At 43.7% G+C, this 15101-nt stretch overlaps 2 pseudogenes; both read left to right on the top strand.

The window, feature by feature from the left end:
- The first annotated feature begins 2593 nt into the window (after positions 1–2593).
- LOC120930406 lies at positions 2594–3447 on the top strand (annotated as a pseudogene).
- A 7746-nt stretch (positions 3448–11193) lies between these two features.
- Positions 11194–14712, top strand: LOC120930405 (annotated as a pseudogene).
- Positions 14713–15101: the final 389 nt, after the last annotated feature.

The following is a 15101-nucleotide window of genomic DNA, read 5'->3' as shown; positions in this document are numbered from 1 at the left end:
CAGCATCTAGATACCCACAATCTACTAGATCCATTACAATCAGGCTTCCGTCCCGGACACGGGACAGAAACGGCCTTACTCAAAATATGGGACGATGCCCTCGAGGCCGCAGACGAAGGAGAATCTTGTCTCCTGGTTCTGCTGGACCTAAGCGCAGCCTTTGACACGGTAGACCACAAACTGTTACTAATGCGACTAGCCAAGGTAGCAGAAGTCGCAGAAGGTGATTTACCATGGTTTTCTTCCTGTCTTGAAAACCGATCACAAACAGTTAAATTGGGTTGATCCCCCCTGTCACCGGTGCTATTCAACATCTATCTTCGCCCTCTCTTTGATATTATCAGTAGCCAAGAACTACTCTATCACTCTTATGCAGACGATACGCAACTGTATTTTCGCATCTGCAACAAAAAGGATCATCATCTCAGTTTAGAGAAATGTCTCTCTTTGATAGAAAACTGGATGACTAAGAGTTATCTTAAACTCAACAGTTCAAAAACAGAACTCCTTATGTTTCACGCCAGCCGAAAGAGTCAACTGGCAACAACCTGGACACCCCCGCCCATTCTGGGCCAAATCATCACCCCTAGCTCCAAAGTCAAAAGTCTCGGGGTCATCTTCGACACCTTCATGACAATGGACGCACAAATAGGGTCAGTAGTCAGCGGAGCGCACCATCTGTTGCGCCTACTACGCAGACTTATTCCATTTATCCCCAAAGAAGACGTAGCAGTCGTGGTGGGAACAATCGTGAATTCCAGACTGGACTATGCTAACGCCCTGTACCTCGGACTCCCAAAGTACCAAATCTCCCGTCTGCAAGTCGTTCAGAATACGGCCGCCAGACTGGTGACTGGGAAAAAAAAATGGGAATCAATCTCACCTTCGTTGAGAACCCTTCACTGGCTGCCAGTAAAAGACAGAATTGCATTTAAAGCACTCTGCCTGACACATAAGTGCATCCATGGGAAGGCTCCGCAATATCTTTGCGACAAGATAGAACCTCACAATTCGAATCGCGTTCTGCGATCCACCGACCAAAATCTGGTCAGGGTACCAAAAACCAAATACAAGTCCAAAGGAGAAAGAAGGTTTGCTTTTCAGGGTCCTAGACTATGGAACGCTTTACCAACCAGCATTCGGTTGGAGGAAAACCACCTGACTTTCAGAAGACGGATCAAAACTCTGCTCTTTTGATGTCATGAGACACGAACAACTAGCGCCCAGAAGCGATTCAGTTCGCATGCGCCGCGCTTTATAAGTTTTTCATTCATTCATCTACATAGATGAGGTCAGCAAACACTGAACTCGATCGATTAATTCCAACCGCTACATCATTAATAAACAAGCTAAACAGCTTTGACCGCAAGACAGAACCCTGGGGCACCCAACTCACAACATTAGGCCAATTAGAGAATGAGTCATTTGTCACTATTCTCTGGACCCTTTCATGTAACCAGTTTCCCATCCATGCATGAGAATTTCATTAACTTCAAAATACCTTATTTTACAGATTACATCTTTATGAAGTACAATGTCAAATGCTTTAGTGAAATCTAGATAAACTAAGACTTCCACCATCCAAATTCTCCCTTCCTCATAGAATGAAAACAGGTTGGTCTGACAAAAATGATCTTTCAGAAATCCATACTGGTTGTTACTTACAGTATGATTCAGACAGATTTTAAATAGAGTCCCATGTCATTCTCTCAAATACATACAATTGATGTTCGGCTGCCTGGTATACATCTCAATCTTTTTCTGATTATTGGAACCACATTTTCTCTTCACCAATCAGTTGGTATCATTCCAGGCTGTAAGTTTTCTCCAAAATTTTGAAATATCAGCTATAACCGAGTTAAGCTCCTTAAGAGCTTGTGGGTGTAAGCCACCTAAACCTGGTGATTTGTTCATATTATGTTTTTTTTACCTGGTTTTATTTTAGCCATAGAGGTGCCTTCAGTGAAATGTTTTAGCATTACTGTTATAACAAATATACACATCTTTTTCATCTTTAAAAACTGAAGAGAATGTGTTCACCCTCACTATTATATCTGTTGCAGCACGGAAAACCATCCTCCATAAGTGGATCTATCCGGAACACCCCACCTATTTCTTTGTTTACCGTATCTCTAAACTACCTTATGTTTTTTGCATGGACAGGGTGGAGGCCTCCTTAAGCAAAGAATCATATGCCATAAAATGTTTTGGTGTTTGGCAATCCTGTGTCCAAACCTTACCAGTTTATACCTGTTATGTATTATAGTGTTATAGGGGGAAGCATTGTAAATATGTTCACTTGTTTATTGTTATGGTAGAGCTACACATCTTTAGCATATATGGTTCCTGTATGCTGTGTTTGATAATAAATAAGAAAAGTCCTGTCCAATGTCTGTCCATGTCGATGGTTCAAATACATTTTAAAGCATACAAAACTGGCGACGAGGATAGGATTCCAGTGAATGGACACATTGCAGAAATACATTAAATCAGTTGAGTGAAGAATCGGAACTTGTGTTTTAGAGAACATGAAATCAGTTGAGTGAAGAATCGGAACTTGTGTTTTAGCGACACATCTATAAATATGTCCAGTATGGCTTCTCTGGGACACATGGAGGAATCTGATGTGGCTAATCCATCCTCATGGGACTCTTATGCTGACAGGTTAGAGTTTTTCCTGGAAGCTAATAAGGTGGGGGATGCTGTGCAGAAAATAGCTGTGTTATTGGATCTAAGACGTTTGATATTGTCCACAAAGGGCATCCTAGAATAGTCCGCATGAAAGCATTAGCCAGAAGGTATGTTTGATGGCCTAAAATGGATGAAGTTATTGGGAAGTGGGTAAATAACTGTGTACCATATCAATTCACCTGTCATGCTCCACCTAAAATCTCAGTCCATCCCTGGGAAGTGACTAAGTCACCTTGGTCACGGTTGCATATAGATTTTGCGAGGCCTTTTCAAGGATAGGTGTTTTTTTTTAGTTGTCGATTCCTTCTCAAAATGGCTGGAAGTTGTTTCAGTTACATCCCCCACCTCAGCCACTGTCATAAGAGTTTTAAGGCCGCTGTTTGCTACACATGGGTTGATAATGGAATGCAATTTACCTCCTCAGAATTCAAAACCTTTTTGGCAAGCAATTTTATTCGACATGTTATGATTGCACCATTTCACCCATCATCAAATGGTCAAGCTGAATGTACGGTTCAGACCACAAAAGTCTCATTGAAGAGAATTGTTCAAGGAGATTGGAAACAGAGACTTGCAAATTTCCTTCTGCAACAACATGTTAGACCATGCTCAAGCACTGGTTGTAGCCCAGCAGAGCTCCTAAACAGTCGTCTAAAAACATGTTTGGGTAGTTTATACCCTAAACTGACATCGGAGTTACAAGAAAAGCAAGAACTGCATTGTAAAAAGGATGCTAATATTTCTGAGAGTGTTTGAGCCTAATGCCGCGTACACACCATCACTTTCTGCGATGTAAAAAAACGACGTTTTGAAAAACGTCAATTTAATTGACTGTGTGTGGGCAAAAACGTCATTTTATGTCTTCTGAAAAACGACCAAAAAAAATTCAAGCATGCTTCAATTTTATGTGTCGTTTTTGCCCGACGTCGCTTTTTGTGTCCTAAACATTGACCGTGTGTACGTAAAAACATTGTTTTAAGCATGCGCATGCTCAGAAGCAAGTTAGGAGACGGCAGCGCTCATTCAGGTAAAACGACTGTTCAGAATGGAATAAGCACATTCGTTAGGTAGTTTTCAGCTTATATAGAAGAAAAGAAAGCGCTTCTTTAACCCCTGCTTTTAAATGCTACACAAAAATGGACGTTTGTTGCGGCTGATCTTGTTACATAGTTAGGACAAGCTTTTAACTTGATTCTTTCTTGTTAGATAATGTTTATGTTTGTGTTGTGTTATTTAGTTGTATCTTCCAAATTTTAAATATATATATTGGCCAACCTTATTTTTTATTTTTTTTATTTTGTCATCAATGTTTGGGAAAATCTCTATTTTGGGTTGATTTGGGAGTGTGTGAAGTGGCTGCAACAACATAATTTTTTTTTTAAGTTACCCACAAGCATGTTTTTTTACCTTGTTAATGTTTCCAAAAACTTTTCTGAAATGGGTCTGCCCACTCACTAATGATCTCTCAAATCTACAAAAAATACACATGGTCAAATTTGGATGATAACTCAAAAGTGCATTTAATCTGCCCAAAAATTAATAATTAAAATGGTGACAACCCAAAAACACAACTTAATAAAAACAAAGATGCCAAGGAAGGCAGCACTTGAGAGCGTGCTAGAACTTTTATGAAAACAAGGGTCCCCGAAGCCACCAATTCAGCCTGTGAGTCAACATAAAATTCCATCAGGGGCACCGTGTTATTTTTTGGGCTTTCTCTTCCCAGCAGCCTTCCCTGCAGCCTTCCCTGTAGCCCGAGTCCTTGGGGGCTGGGTTCCTGGAGGAGATGAAGTGCCAGGAGCCAGAGCAGCCTCATGAAGAGGAGGAGCAGGAGCAGGAGGAGCAGCAAGCACAGGAGGAGCAATCCGCACAATGTCGGTGTCGTCATCGAGCTGCCCCAGGGATGCCATGCTTATGGCTTTGAAGATGAGGAGTTCGCAGCGCACGCGCTGGCTCTGCTCCAGATTTTGGAGCTTGGCTGCAATGAGCGCTGCGAACCCCTCTACTTCACTGGGTGGCTCTCGGATGGCTGCAGTAGCTTGCCGAAGCAGGGCCTGGGTCTCCTCCTCCATTTGTCGCAGACTCCTGACCCTGGTATAGATGGTATCCCGCCGGCGTGCCTCCTGGGTTCCACTGGGGCCTGCCACCTCCTGGCTCCCAGTGGGTTCTGCCACCTCCTGCCTTGCAGTTGGCCCTGGCTCCTCCTGGCTCCCTGTGGGCCCTGGCTCCCCCTGGCTCCCTGTGGGCCCTGGCTCCCCCTGGCTCCCTGTGGGCCCTGGCTCTTCCTGGCTTTGCTCTGCCTGTGTATCAAAAAAAGTAACATAGTTTATTTTTGTTTGTCATTAATCACACACATTTTAAAAATCATGAGAGATGCAAATTGAATGTCAATATATATTACACACAGGGTCGCCATCTCTAATTATGTTGCCCCTTACACACCTTCAGACATGGTCCCCCTGGAATTGTGGGGGTTGTTGCAGGGCTAATTTTGCAAATAAGTGGCCTTTTCCCCCAAAAATTAAGTAGTCAATTTCGTGTCAACTAGATTTTACACAAAAAGGCTGTTTGACATCTGGGACCCCTTGCAGGTGTATTGCGTTACCCCCCCCCCTACTGGCCTCTCCGAAAATGACACCCACTCCTTCCGAAACATTAATAATTGTGAAATTTTGTACCCATCCTGTTTTGCCACTACTGACTATTGATCTTATCCTCAAAATTTTGAGATTCCCTTTGAATTTCGAACACTAGTAACATAAATTTAACATTATTATTAGACTTGTCATATACTAACTAAATTCATACAAAAAACACATACCATGCTCCATGGGTCACAATTGGGGTCCTCCAGGAACTCTTGCTCTTCCTCCGAGCTTGCCTGCTCTTGTCTGCAGAGAAGACTGGAGGATTGGCTGCTGGGAAGCTGGGAGCTACCTCTTGGGGGAAGGGTAGACAGGGATGGCCTGGTCTCTATGTGGTCGTCCAGGACCTGCAGCTGACTGTAGTACCACAGGCTAGGTTTGTAGATAGAGTAAGCTGCAGCCCCAGACCTCATTGAGGCCAGGACTTGGACCCGTTGGGCCCTGTAGGTGCCCCTGATGGAATTTATTTTGCTCTTGACTGTGTCTTTTGTGGCGTTGGGGACCCTTGTTTTCACAAATTCCAGCATGCTCTGTTTTGCTTTTTCCCTGGCATCTTTGTTTTTATTGATGCTATTTTTGGTTTGCCACAGAACAGGATGTTCCTTCCATTTCTGAATAAATTCAGTCATGAACTCCGCATCCTTGAAGGGATCCATTCTTTCTGCGCATGAAACATATAATGCAAAACATAATGTCAGTAAAGCCACTAGCTTTATTCCCATATCTAGCCCACAAACTCATTCCCTCTTCACTATAATAAAGTCGCAAAAATTAACTTACGTATCGTCGTTAGCAAAGATCGTGACTTCCGCCTTCTTCAACAGACTATGCACGCCGTTTACAAACACGTCCGATCCCTTTTTACACTACGCACGCGTGACGCTCCACACGACACCCCGCCCCTGACGTTCCGAATCGTCCTTTCCCCGCCCCTTCTCTGTCGTTTGGTGAGGGAGAAATGATGGACAACATGGATGACAATTCCAGCTCAAGCCAGGAGGCAGGCCAGGCCCAACCACGCCGCAGATTCAGGTGCAGAGCCTCCAACATGTCATTCAATGAAATGGTGGAGATGGTCACCATTTTGAGAAGGGAGGACTATGATGCCAAGCATGGCCCCTACATTGGTAAATGTACAGTAAATATAAAACTTCTAAAACCATAAAAGGTCCAAAGTTCAAATAAAACACTGTAGCAGCGCTATTCCCAGACCAACGTCTGAAACACTTCTATATGTCCATAATATATAGGAAATCAGATGATAGTGCTGATAGATAGGCAGAGAAAATCTTCAATTAGTGCTTCCTTCACCAGAGGGGGCGTTCACCACGTGAGGGGATAAACCCCTTAAGGGGATGCACTCACCACAAATAAGCAAAAGTAAAGCCTTGAGCATATGTCTCTCTGTATCTCCTGGATGTTGCACTCTCCACCAGCCAATGTGTTTATGTTCAATCAAATCGCCATCACATGGAAACAGAGGGAACTCAAATAGTGTGATATTGTTTTAAATTAATGTAAATTTTATTGAGCCCCAAACACATCCCTTAATACATTCAGCGTACCATAAATATAATAATGACAAGCAAAGATAACAAATAGATGCCAGTACTGTGCCTGTGAGTCTTTCTGGCCGGCACATATCATGTGCTTTGATCAACACAAGATCGGCAGTAAAACACCGATTAGAAATCCACGATTTCTTACTACAAAACGATCTAGACTGCCTCTTTATTACAGAAAGCTGGCTCTCAGACGACTGCAACACCATTCTCGGAGAATTGGTGCCAGAAAACTATCACATTATAACGGAAAACAGAATAGGGCAAAGAGGAGGAGGCCTGGCGGTGATCCACAAGAATCGCATTACAATCACTAAGCCAGCCCTTCAAAATCCTCTTCCATTCATGGAAACCCTTACTCTTCAACTTCAAACTTCCCCCCAGGAGACTGTTCACATTCTCCTCTGCTATAGGCCACCTGGGCCAAAATCGCAGTTTTTGCCATCATTAACGGAGTTTATATCCACTTATACCCTTAACAGCAAACACCTTTTGCTGCTCGGGGACTTTAATCTGTGGGCCAACTCCGCACAGGATCCCATTGCGGACGCCTGCATTGATCACCTGGAGGGATTAGGGCTACAGCAACTTATAAGCGGGCCAACACATGCTTCAGGTCACACACTTTTTCAGACAAAATCTGAAAATAAGCATTTTAGAAAATGAACCATTGCCATGGACAGACCACCATGCAATTAATTTCATAATCTCCAAAATTCCCCCAGTGATAAAAGCACCCAAGCCGGTGACAATACACTGGGCTAGATCTCAGAAGAAGCTCCATTCGGAACTCTTCAAATCTACCTTGGGAAACAGAATCAAAACAATCCATCCACATCAAACAGCCGCAGATACACTGGATGCCATAAACGCAGCCCTGCTACAGTCAGCCGATTTAGTAGCACCGAAACGCAAAGCCTGCATCCGAAAAAGAAAGTCCGGCTGGTTCAACAACCAGCTGTCGCTTCTGAAGCAAGAGCGCAGAAGGGCGGAAGCCGCCTGGAAAAGAAGTCCTGCAGAGGATAACCTCATCATCTACAAGGCAATAACAACACGATATCATAAAGAAATCTTCAAAGCCAAGAAACATCATTTTTCTATGGCGATTAACAGCGCCCTAAACCGCCCCCGCGAACTCTTCAAGATGGTCACCCAGACCATGAATCCAGGATGTCTTGAAGTCCCCAACTCAGACACCCAAGAGTTCTGCAATGAACTATCGGATTTCTTCATCAACAAAATTGAAAGAATCCGGGAAAGCATCATGCAAAACAATACCCCCCTCAACCCCACCGTCAATCAACCACAAAACACCCACAGAAACGCTCTACAATCAACAAAGTTCACTCTGGAACCGATCTCCATCGATACCACAAAAAATATCATTGGTGCTTTGCGGAACAGCACATCGCCCAATGATATCATCCCCACCAAACTGCTGAAGGAATGTGCCGACATCCTGGCACCACCCATCACACAGCTTATAAACCAGTCATTTAAGGAAGGCACAGTGCCATCCCTGTTGAAAGAGGGCACAATCCAGCCCATCTTGAAAAAACCTAACCTGGATCCCAGGGACCCAACTCACCGCCGTCCCATAACAGGCCTAAATGTTCTCTCCAAGATAATGGAGAAAGTAGTGGTACAACAGCTGCAACAGCATCTAGATACCCACAATCTACTAGATCCATTACAATCAGGCTTCCGTCCCGGACACGGGACAGAAACGGCCTTACTCAAAATATGGGACGATGCCCTCGAGGCCGCAGACGAAGGAGAATCTTGTCTCCTGGTTCTGCTGGACCTAAGCGCAGCCTTTGACACGGTAGACCACAAACTGTTACTAATGCGACTAGCCAAGGTAGCAGAAGTCGCAGAAGGTGATTTACCATGGTTTTCTTCCTTTCTTGAAAACCGATCACAAACAGTTAAATTGGGTTGTTTCATGTCGGAAAAGCGCACGGTGTCATGTGGAGTCCCCCAAGGATCCCCCCTGTCACCGGTGCTATTCAACATCTATCTTCGCCCTCTCTTTGATATTATCAGTAGCCAAGAACTACTCTATCACTCTTATGCAGACGATACGCAACTGTATTTTCGCATCTGCAACAAAAAGGATCATCATCTCAGTTTAGAGAAATGTCTCTCTTTGATAGAAAACTGGATGACTAAGAGTTATCTTAAACTCAACAGTTCAAAAACAGAACTCCTTATGTTTCACGCCAGCCGAAAGAGTCAACTGGCAACAACCTGGACACCCCCGCCCATTCTGGGCCAAATCATCACCCCTAGCTCCAAAGTCAAAAGTCTCGGGGTCATCTTCGACACCTTCATGACAATGGACGCACAAATAGGGTCAGTAGTCAGCGGAGCGCACCATCTGTTGCGCCTACTACGCAGACTTATTCCATTTATCCCCAAAGAAGACGTAGCAGTCGTGGTGGGAACAATCGTGAATTCCAGACTGGACTATGCTAACGCCCTGTACCTCGGACTCCCAAAGTACCAAATCTCCCGTCTGCAAGTCGTTCAGAATACGGCCGCCAGACTGGTGACTGGGAAAAAAAAATGGGAATCAATCTCACCTTCGTTGAGAACCCTTCACTGGCTGCCAGTAAAAGACAGAATTGCATTTAAAGCACTCTGCCTGACACATAAGTGCATCCATGGGAAGGCTCCGCAATATCTTTGCGACAAGATAGAACCTCACAATTCGAATCGCGTTCTGCGATCCACCGACCAAAATCTGGTCAGGGTACCAAAAACCAAATACAAGTCCAAAGGAGAAAGAAGGTTTGCTTTTCAGGGTCCTAGACTATGGAACGCTTTACCAACCAGCATTCGGTTGGAGGAAAACCACCTGACTTTCAGAAGACGGATCAAAACTCTGCTCTTTTGATGTCATGAGACACGAACAACTAGCGCCCAGAAGCGATTCAGTTCGCATGCGCCGCGCTTTATAAGTTTTTCATTCATTCATCTACATAGATGAGGTCAGCAAACACTGAACTCGATCGATTAATTCCAACCGCTACATCATTAATAAACAAGCTAAACAGCTTTGACCGCAAGACAGAACCCTGGGGCACCCAACTCACAACATTAGGCCAATTAGAGAATGAGTCATTTGTCACTATTCTCTGGACCCTTTCATGTAACCAGTTTCCCATCCATGCATGAGAATTTCATTAACTTCAAAATACCTTATTTTACAGATTACATCTTTATGAAGTACAATGTCAAATGCTTTAGTGAAATCTAGATAAACTAAGACTTCCACCATCCAAATTCTCCCTTCCTCATAGAATGAAAACAGGTTGGTCTGACAAAAATGATCTTTCAGAAATCCATACTGGTTGTTACTTACAGTATGATTCAGACAGATTTTAAATAGAGTCCCATGTCATTCTCTCAAATACATACAATTGATGTTCGGCTGCCTGGTATACATCTCAATCTTTTTCTGATTATTGGAACCACATTTTCTCTTCACCAATCAGTTGGTATCATTCCAGGCTGTAAGTTTTCTCCAAAATTTTGAAATATCAGCTATAACCGAGTTAAGCTCCTTAAGAGCTTGTGGGTGTAAGCCACCTAAACCTGGTGATTTGTTCATATTATGTTTTTTTTACCTGGTTTTATTTTAGCCATAGAGGTGCCTTCAGTGAAATGTTTTAGCATTACTGTTATAACAAATATACACATCTTTTTCATCTTTAAAAACTGAAGAGAATGTGTTCACCCTCACTATTATATCTGTTGCAGCACGGAAAACCATCCTCCATAAGTGGATCTATCCGGAACACCCCACCTATTTCTTTGTTTACCGTATCTCTAAACTACCTTATGTTTTTTGCATGGACAGGGTGGAGGCCTCCTTAAGCAAAGAATCATATGCCATAAAATGTTTTGGTGTTTGGCAATCCTGTGTCCAAACCTTACCAGTTTATACCTGTTATGTATTATAGTGTTATAGGGGGAAGCATTGTAAATATGTTCACTTGTTTATTGTTATGGTAGAGCTACGCATCTTTAGCATATATGGTTCCTGTATGCTGTGTTTGATAATAAATAAGAAAAGTCCTGTCCAATGTCTGTCCATGTCGATGGTTCAAATACATTTTAAAGCATACAAAACTGGCGACGAGGATAGGATTCCAGTGAATGGACACATTGCAGAAATACATTAAATCAGTTGAGTGAAGAATCGGAACTTGTGTTTTAGAGAACATGAAATCAGTTGAGTGAAGAATCGGAACTTGTGTTTTAGCGACACATCTATAAATATGTCCAGTATGGCTTCTCTGGGACACATGGAGGAATCTGATGTGGCTAATCCATCCTCATGGGACTCTTATGCTGACAGGTTAGAGTTTTTCCTGGAAGCTAATAAGGTGGGGGATGCTGTGCAGAAAATAGCTGTGTTATTGGATCTAAGACGTTTGATATTGTCCACAAAGGGCATCCTAGAATAGTCCGCATGAAAGCATTAGCCAGAAGGTATGTTTGATGGCCTAAAATGGATGAAGTTATTGGGAAGTGGGTAAATAACTGTGTACCATATCAATTCACCTGTCATGCTCCACCTAAAATCTCAGTCCATCCCTGGGAAGTGACTAAGTCACCTTGGTCACGGTTGCATATAGATTTTGCGAGGCCTTTTCAAGGATAGGTGTTTTTTTTTAGTTGTCGATTCCTTCTCAAAATGGCTGGAAGTTGTTTCAGTTACATCCCCCACCTCAGCCACTGTCATAAGAGTTTTAAGGCCGCTGTTTGCTACACATGGGTTGATAATGGAATGCAATTTACCTCCTCAGAATTCAAAACCTTTTTGGCAAGCAATTTTATTCGACATGTTATGATTGCACCATTTCACCCATCATCAAATGGTCAAGCTGAATGTACGGTTCAGACCACAAAAGTCTCATTGAAGAGAATTGTTCAAGGAGATTGGAAACAGAGACTTGCAAATTTCCTTCTGCAACAACATGTTAGACCATGCTCAAGCACTGGTTGTAGCCCAGCAGAGCTCCTAAACAGTCGTCTAAAAACATGTTTGGGTAGTTTATACCCTAAACCAGTGATGGCGAACCTTGGCACCCCAGATGTTTTGGAACTACATTTCCCATGATGCTCAGCTACACTGCAGAGTGCATGAGCACCGTGGGAAATGTAGTTCCAAAACATCTGGGGTGCCAAGGTTCGCCATCACTGCCCTAAACTGACATCGGAGTTACAAGAAAAGCAAGAACTGCATTGTAAAAAGGATGCTAATATTTCTGAGAGTGTTTGAGCCTAATGCCGCGTACACACCATCACTTTCTGCGATGTAAAAAAACGACGTTTTGAAAAACGTCAATTTAATTGACTGTGTGTGGGCAAAAACGTCATTTTATGTCTTCTGAAAAACGACCAAAAAAAATTCAAGCATGCTTCAATTTTATGTGTCGTTTTTGCCCGACGTCGCTTTTTGTGTCCTAAACATTGACCGTGTGTACGTAAAAACATTGTTTTAAGCATGCGCATGCTCAGAAGCAAGTTAGGAGACGGCAGCGCTCATTCAGGTAAAACGACTGTTCAGAATGGAATAAGCACATTCGTTAGGTAGTTTTCAGCTTATATAGAAGAAAAGAAAGCGCTTCTTTAACCCCTGCTTTTAAATGCTACACAAAAATGGACGTTTGTTGCGGCTGATCTTGTTACATAGTTAGGACAAGCTTTTAACTTGATTCTTTCTTGTTAGATAATGTTTATGTTTGTGTTGTGTTATTTAGTTGTATCTTCCAAATTTTAAATATATATATTGGCCAACCTTATTTTTTATTTTTTTTATTTTGTCATCAATGTTTGGGAAAATCTCTATTTTGGGTTGATTTGGGAGTGTGTGAAGTGGCTGCAACAACATAATTTTTTTTTAAGTTACCCACAAGCATGTTTTTTTACCTTGTTAATGTTTCCAAAAACTTTTCTGAAATGGGTCTGCCCACTCACTAATGATCTCTTAAATCTACAAAAAATACACATGGTCAAATTTGGATGATAACTCAAAAGTGCATTTAATCTGCCCAAAAATTAATAATTAAAATGGTGACAACCCAAAAACACAACTTAATAAAAACAAAGATGCCAAGGAAGGCAGCACTTGAGAGCGTGCTAGAACTTTTATGAAAACAAGGGTCCCCGAAGCCACCAATTCAGCCTGTGAGTCAACATAAAATTCCATCAGGGGCACCGTGTTATTTTTTGGGCTTTCTCTTCCCAGCAGCCTTCCCTGCAGCCTTCCCTGTAGCCCGAGTCCTTGGGGGCTGGGTTCCTGGAGGAGATGAAGTGCCAGGAGCCAGAGCAGCCTCATGAAGAGGAGGAGCAGGAGCAGGAGGAGCAGCAAGCACAGGAGGAGCAATCCGCACAATGTCGGTGTCGTCATCGAGCTGCCCCAGGGATGCCATGCTTATGGCTTTGAAGATGAGGAGTTCGCAGCGCACACGCTGGCTCTGCTCCAGATTTTGGAGCTTGGCTGCAATGAGCGCTGCGAACCCCTCTACTTCACTGGGTGGCTCTCGGATGGCTGCAGTAGCTTGCCGAAGCAGGGCCTGGGTCTCCTCCTCCATTTGTCGCAGACTCCTGACCCTTTTTGCGGGAGTGCGGAGTGGAGGGATCCGGGAGATGGTATCCCGCCGGCGTGCCTCCTGGGTTCCACTGGGGCCTGCCACCTCCTGGCTCCCAGTGGGTTCTGCCACCTCCTGCCTTGCAGTTGGCCCTGGCTCCCTGTGGGCCCTGGCTCCCCCTGGCTCCCTGTGGGCCCTGGCTCCCCCTGGCTCCCTGTGGGCCCTGGCTCTTCCTGGCTTTGCTCTGCCTGTGTATCAAAAAAAGTAACATAGTTTATTTTTGTTTGTCATTAATCACACACATTTTAAAAATCATGAGAGATGCAAATTGAATGTCAATATATATTACACACAGGGTCGCCATCCCTAATTATGTGGCCCCTTACACACCTTCAGACATGGTCCCCCTGGAATTGTGGGGGTTGTTGCAGGGCTAATTTTGCAAATAAGTGGCCTTTTCCCCCAAAAATTAAGTAGTCAATTTCGTGTCAACTAGATTTTACACAAAAAGGCTGTTTGACATCTGGGACCCCTTGCAGGTGTATTGCGTTACCCCCCCCCCCTACTGGCCTCTCCGAAAATGACACCCACTCCCAAACATTAATAATTGTGAAATTTTGTACCCATCCTGTTTTGCCACTACTGACTATTGATCTTATCCTCAAAATTTTGAGATTCCCTTTGAATTTCGAACACTAGTAACATAAATTTAACATTATTATTAGACTTGTCATATACTAACTAAATTCATACAAAAAACACATACCATGCTCCATGGGTCACAATTGGGGTCCTCCAGGAACTCTTGCTCTTCCTCCGAGCTTGCCTGCTCTTGTCTGCAGAGAAGACTGGAGGATTGGCTGCTGGGAAGCTGGGAGCTACCTCTTGGGGGAAGGGTAGACAGGGATGGCCTGGTCTCTATGTGGTCGTCCAGGACCTGCAGCTGACTGTAGTACCACAGGCTAGGTTTGTAGATGGAGTAAGCTGCAGCCCCAGACCTCATTGAGGCCAGGACTTGGACCCGTTGGGCCCTGTAGGTGCCCCTGATGGAATTTATTTTGCTCTTGACTGTGTCTTTTGTGGCGTTGGGGACCCTTGTTTTCACAAATTCCAGCATGCTCTGTTTTGCTTTTTCCCTGGCATCTTTGTTTTTATTGATGCTATTTTTGGTTTGCCACAGAACAGGATGTTCCTTCCATTTCTGAATAAATTCAGTCATGAACTCCGCATCCTTGAAGGGATCCATTCTTTCTGCGCATGAAACATATAATGCAAAACATAATGTCAGTAAAGCCACTAGCTTTATTCCCATATCTAGCCCACAAACTCATTCCCTCTTCACTATAATAAAGTCGCAAAAATTAACTTACGTATCGTCGTTAGCAAAGATCGTGACTTCCGCCTTCTTCAACAGACTATGCACGCCGTTTACAAACACGTCCGATCCCTTTTTACACTACGCACGCGTGACGCTCCACACGACACCCCGCCCCTGACGTTCCGAATCGTCCTTTCCCCGCCCCTTCTCTGTCGTTTGGTGAGGGAGAAATGATGGACAACATGGATGACAATTCCAGCTCAAGCCAGGAGGCAGGCCA

The sequence above is a fragment of the Rana temporaria genome, chromosome 3 (genome assembly GCF_905171775.1).
Source record: "Rana temporaria chromosome 3, aRanTem1.1, whole genome shotgun sequence".
NCBI lineage: Eukaryota > Metazoa > Chordata > Amphibia > Anura > Ranidae > Rana > Rana temporaria.
Note: the sequence above shows the minus strand (reverse complement) of the source record. Positions and strands in the feature narration are given on the sequence as shown.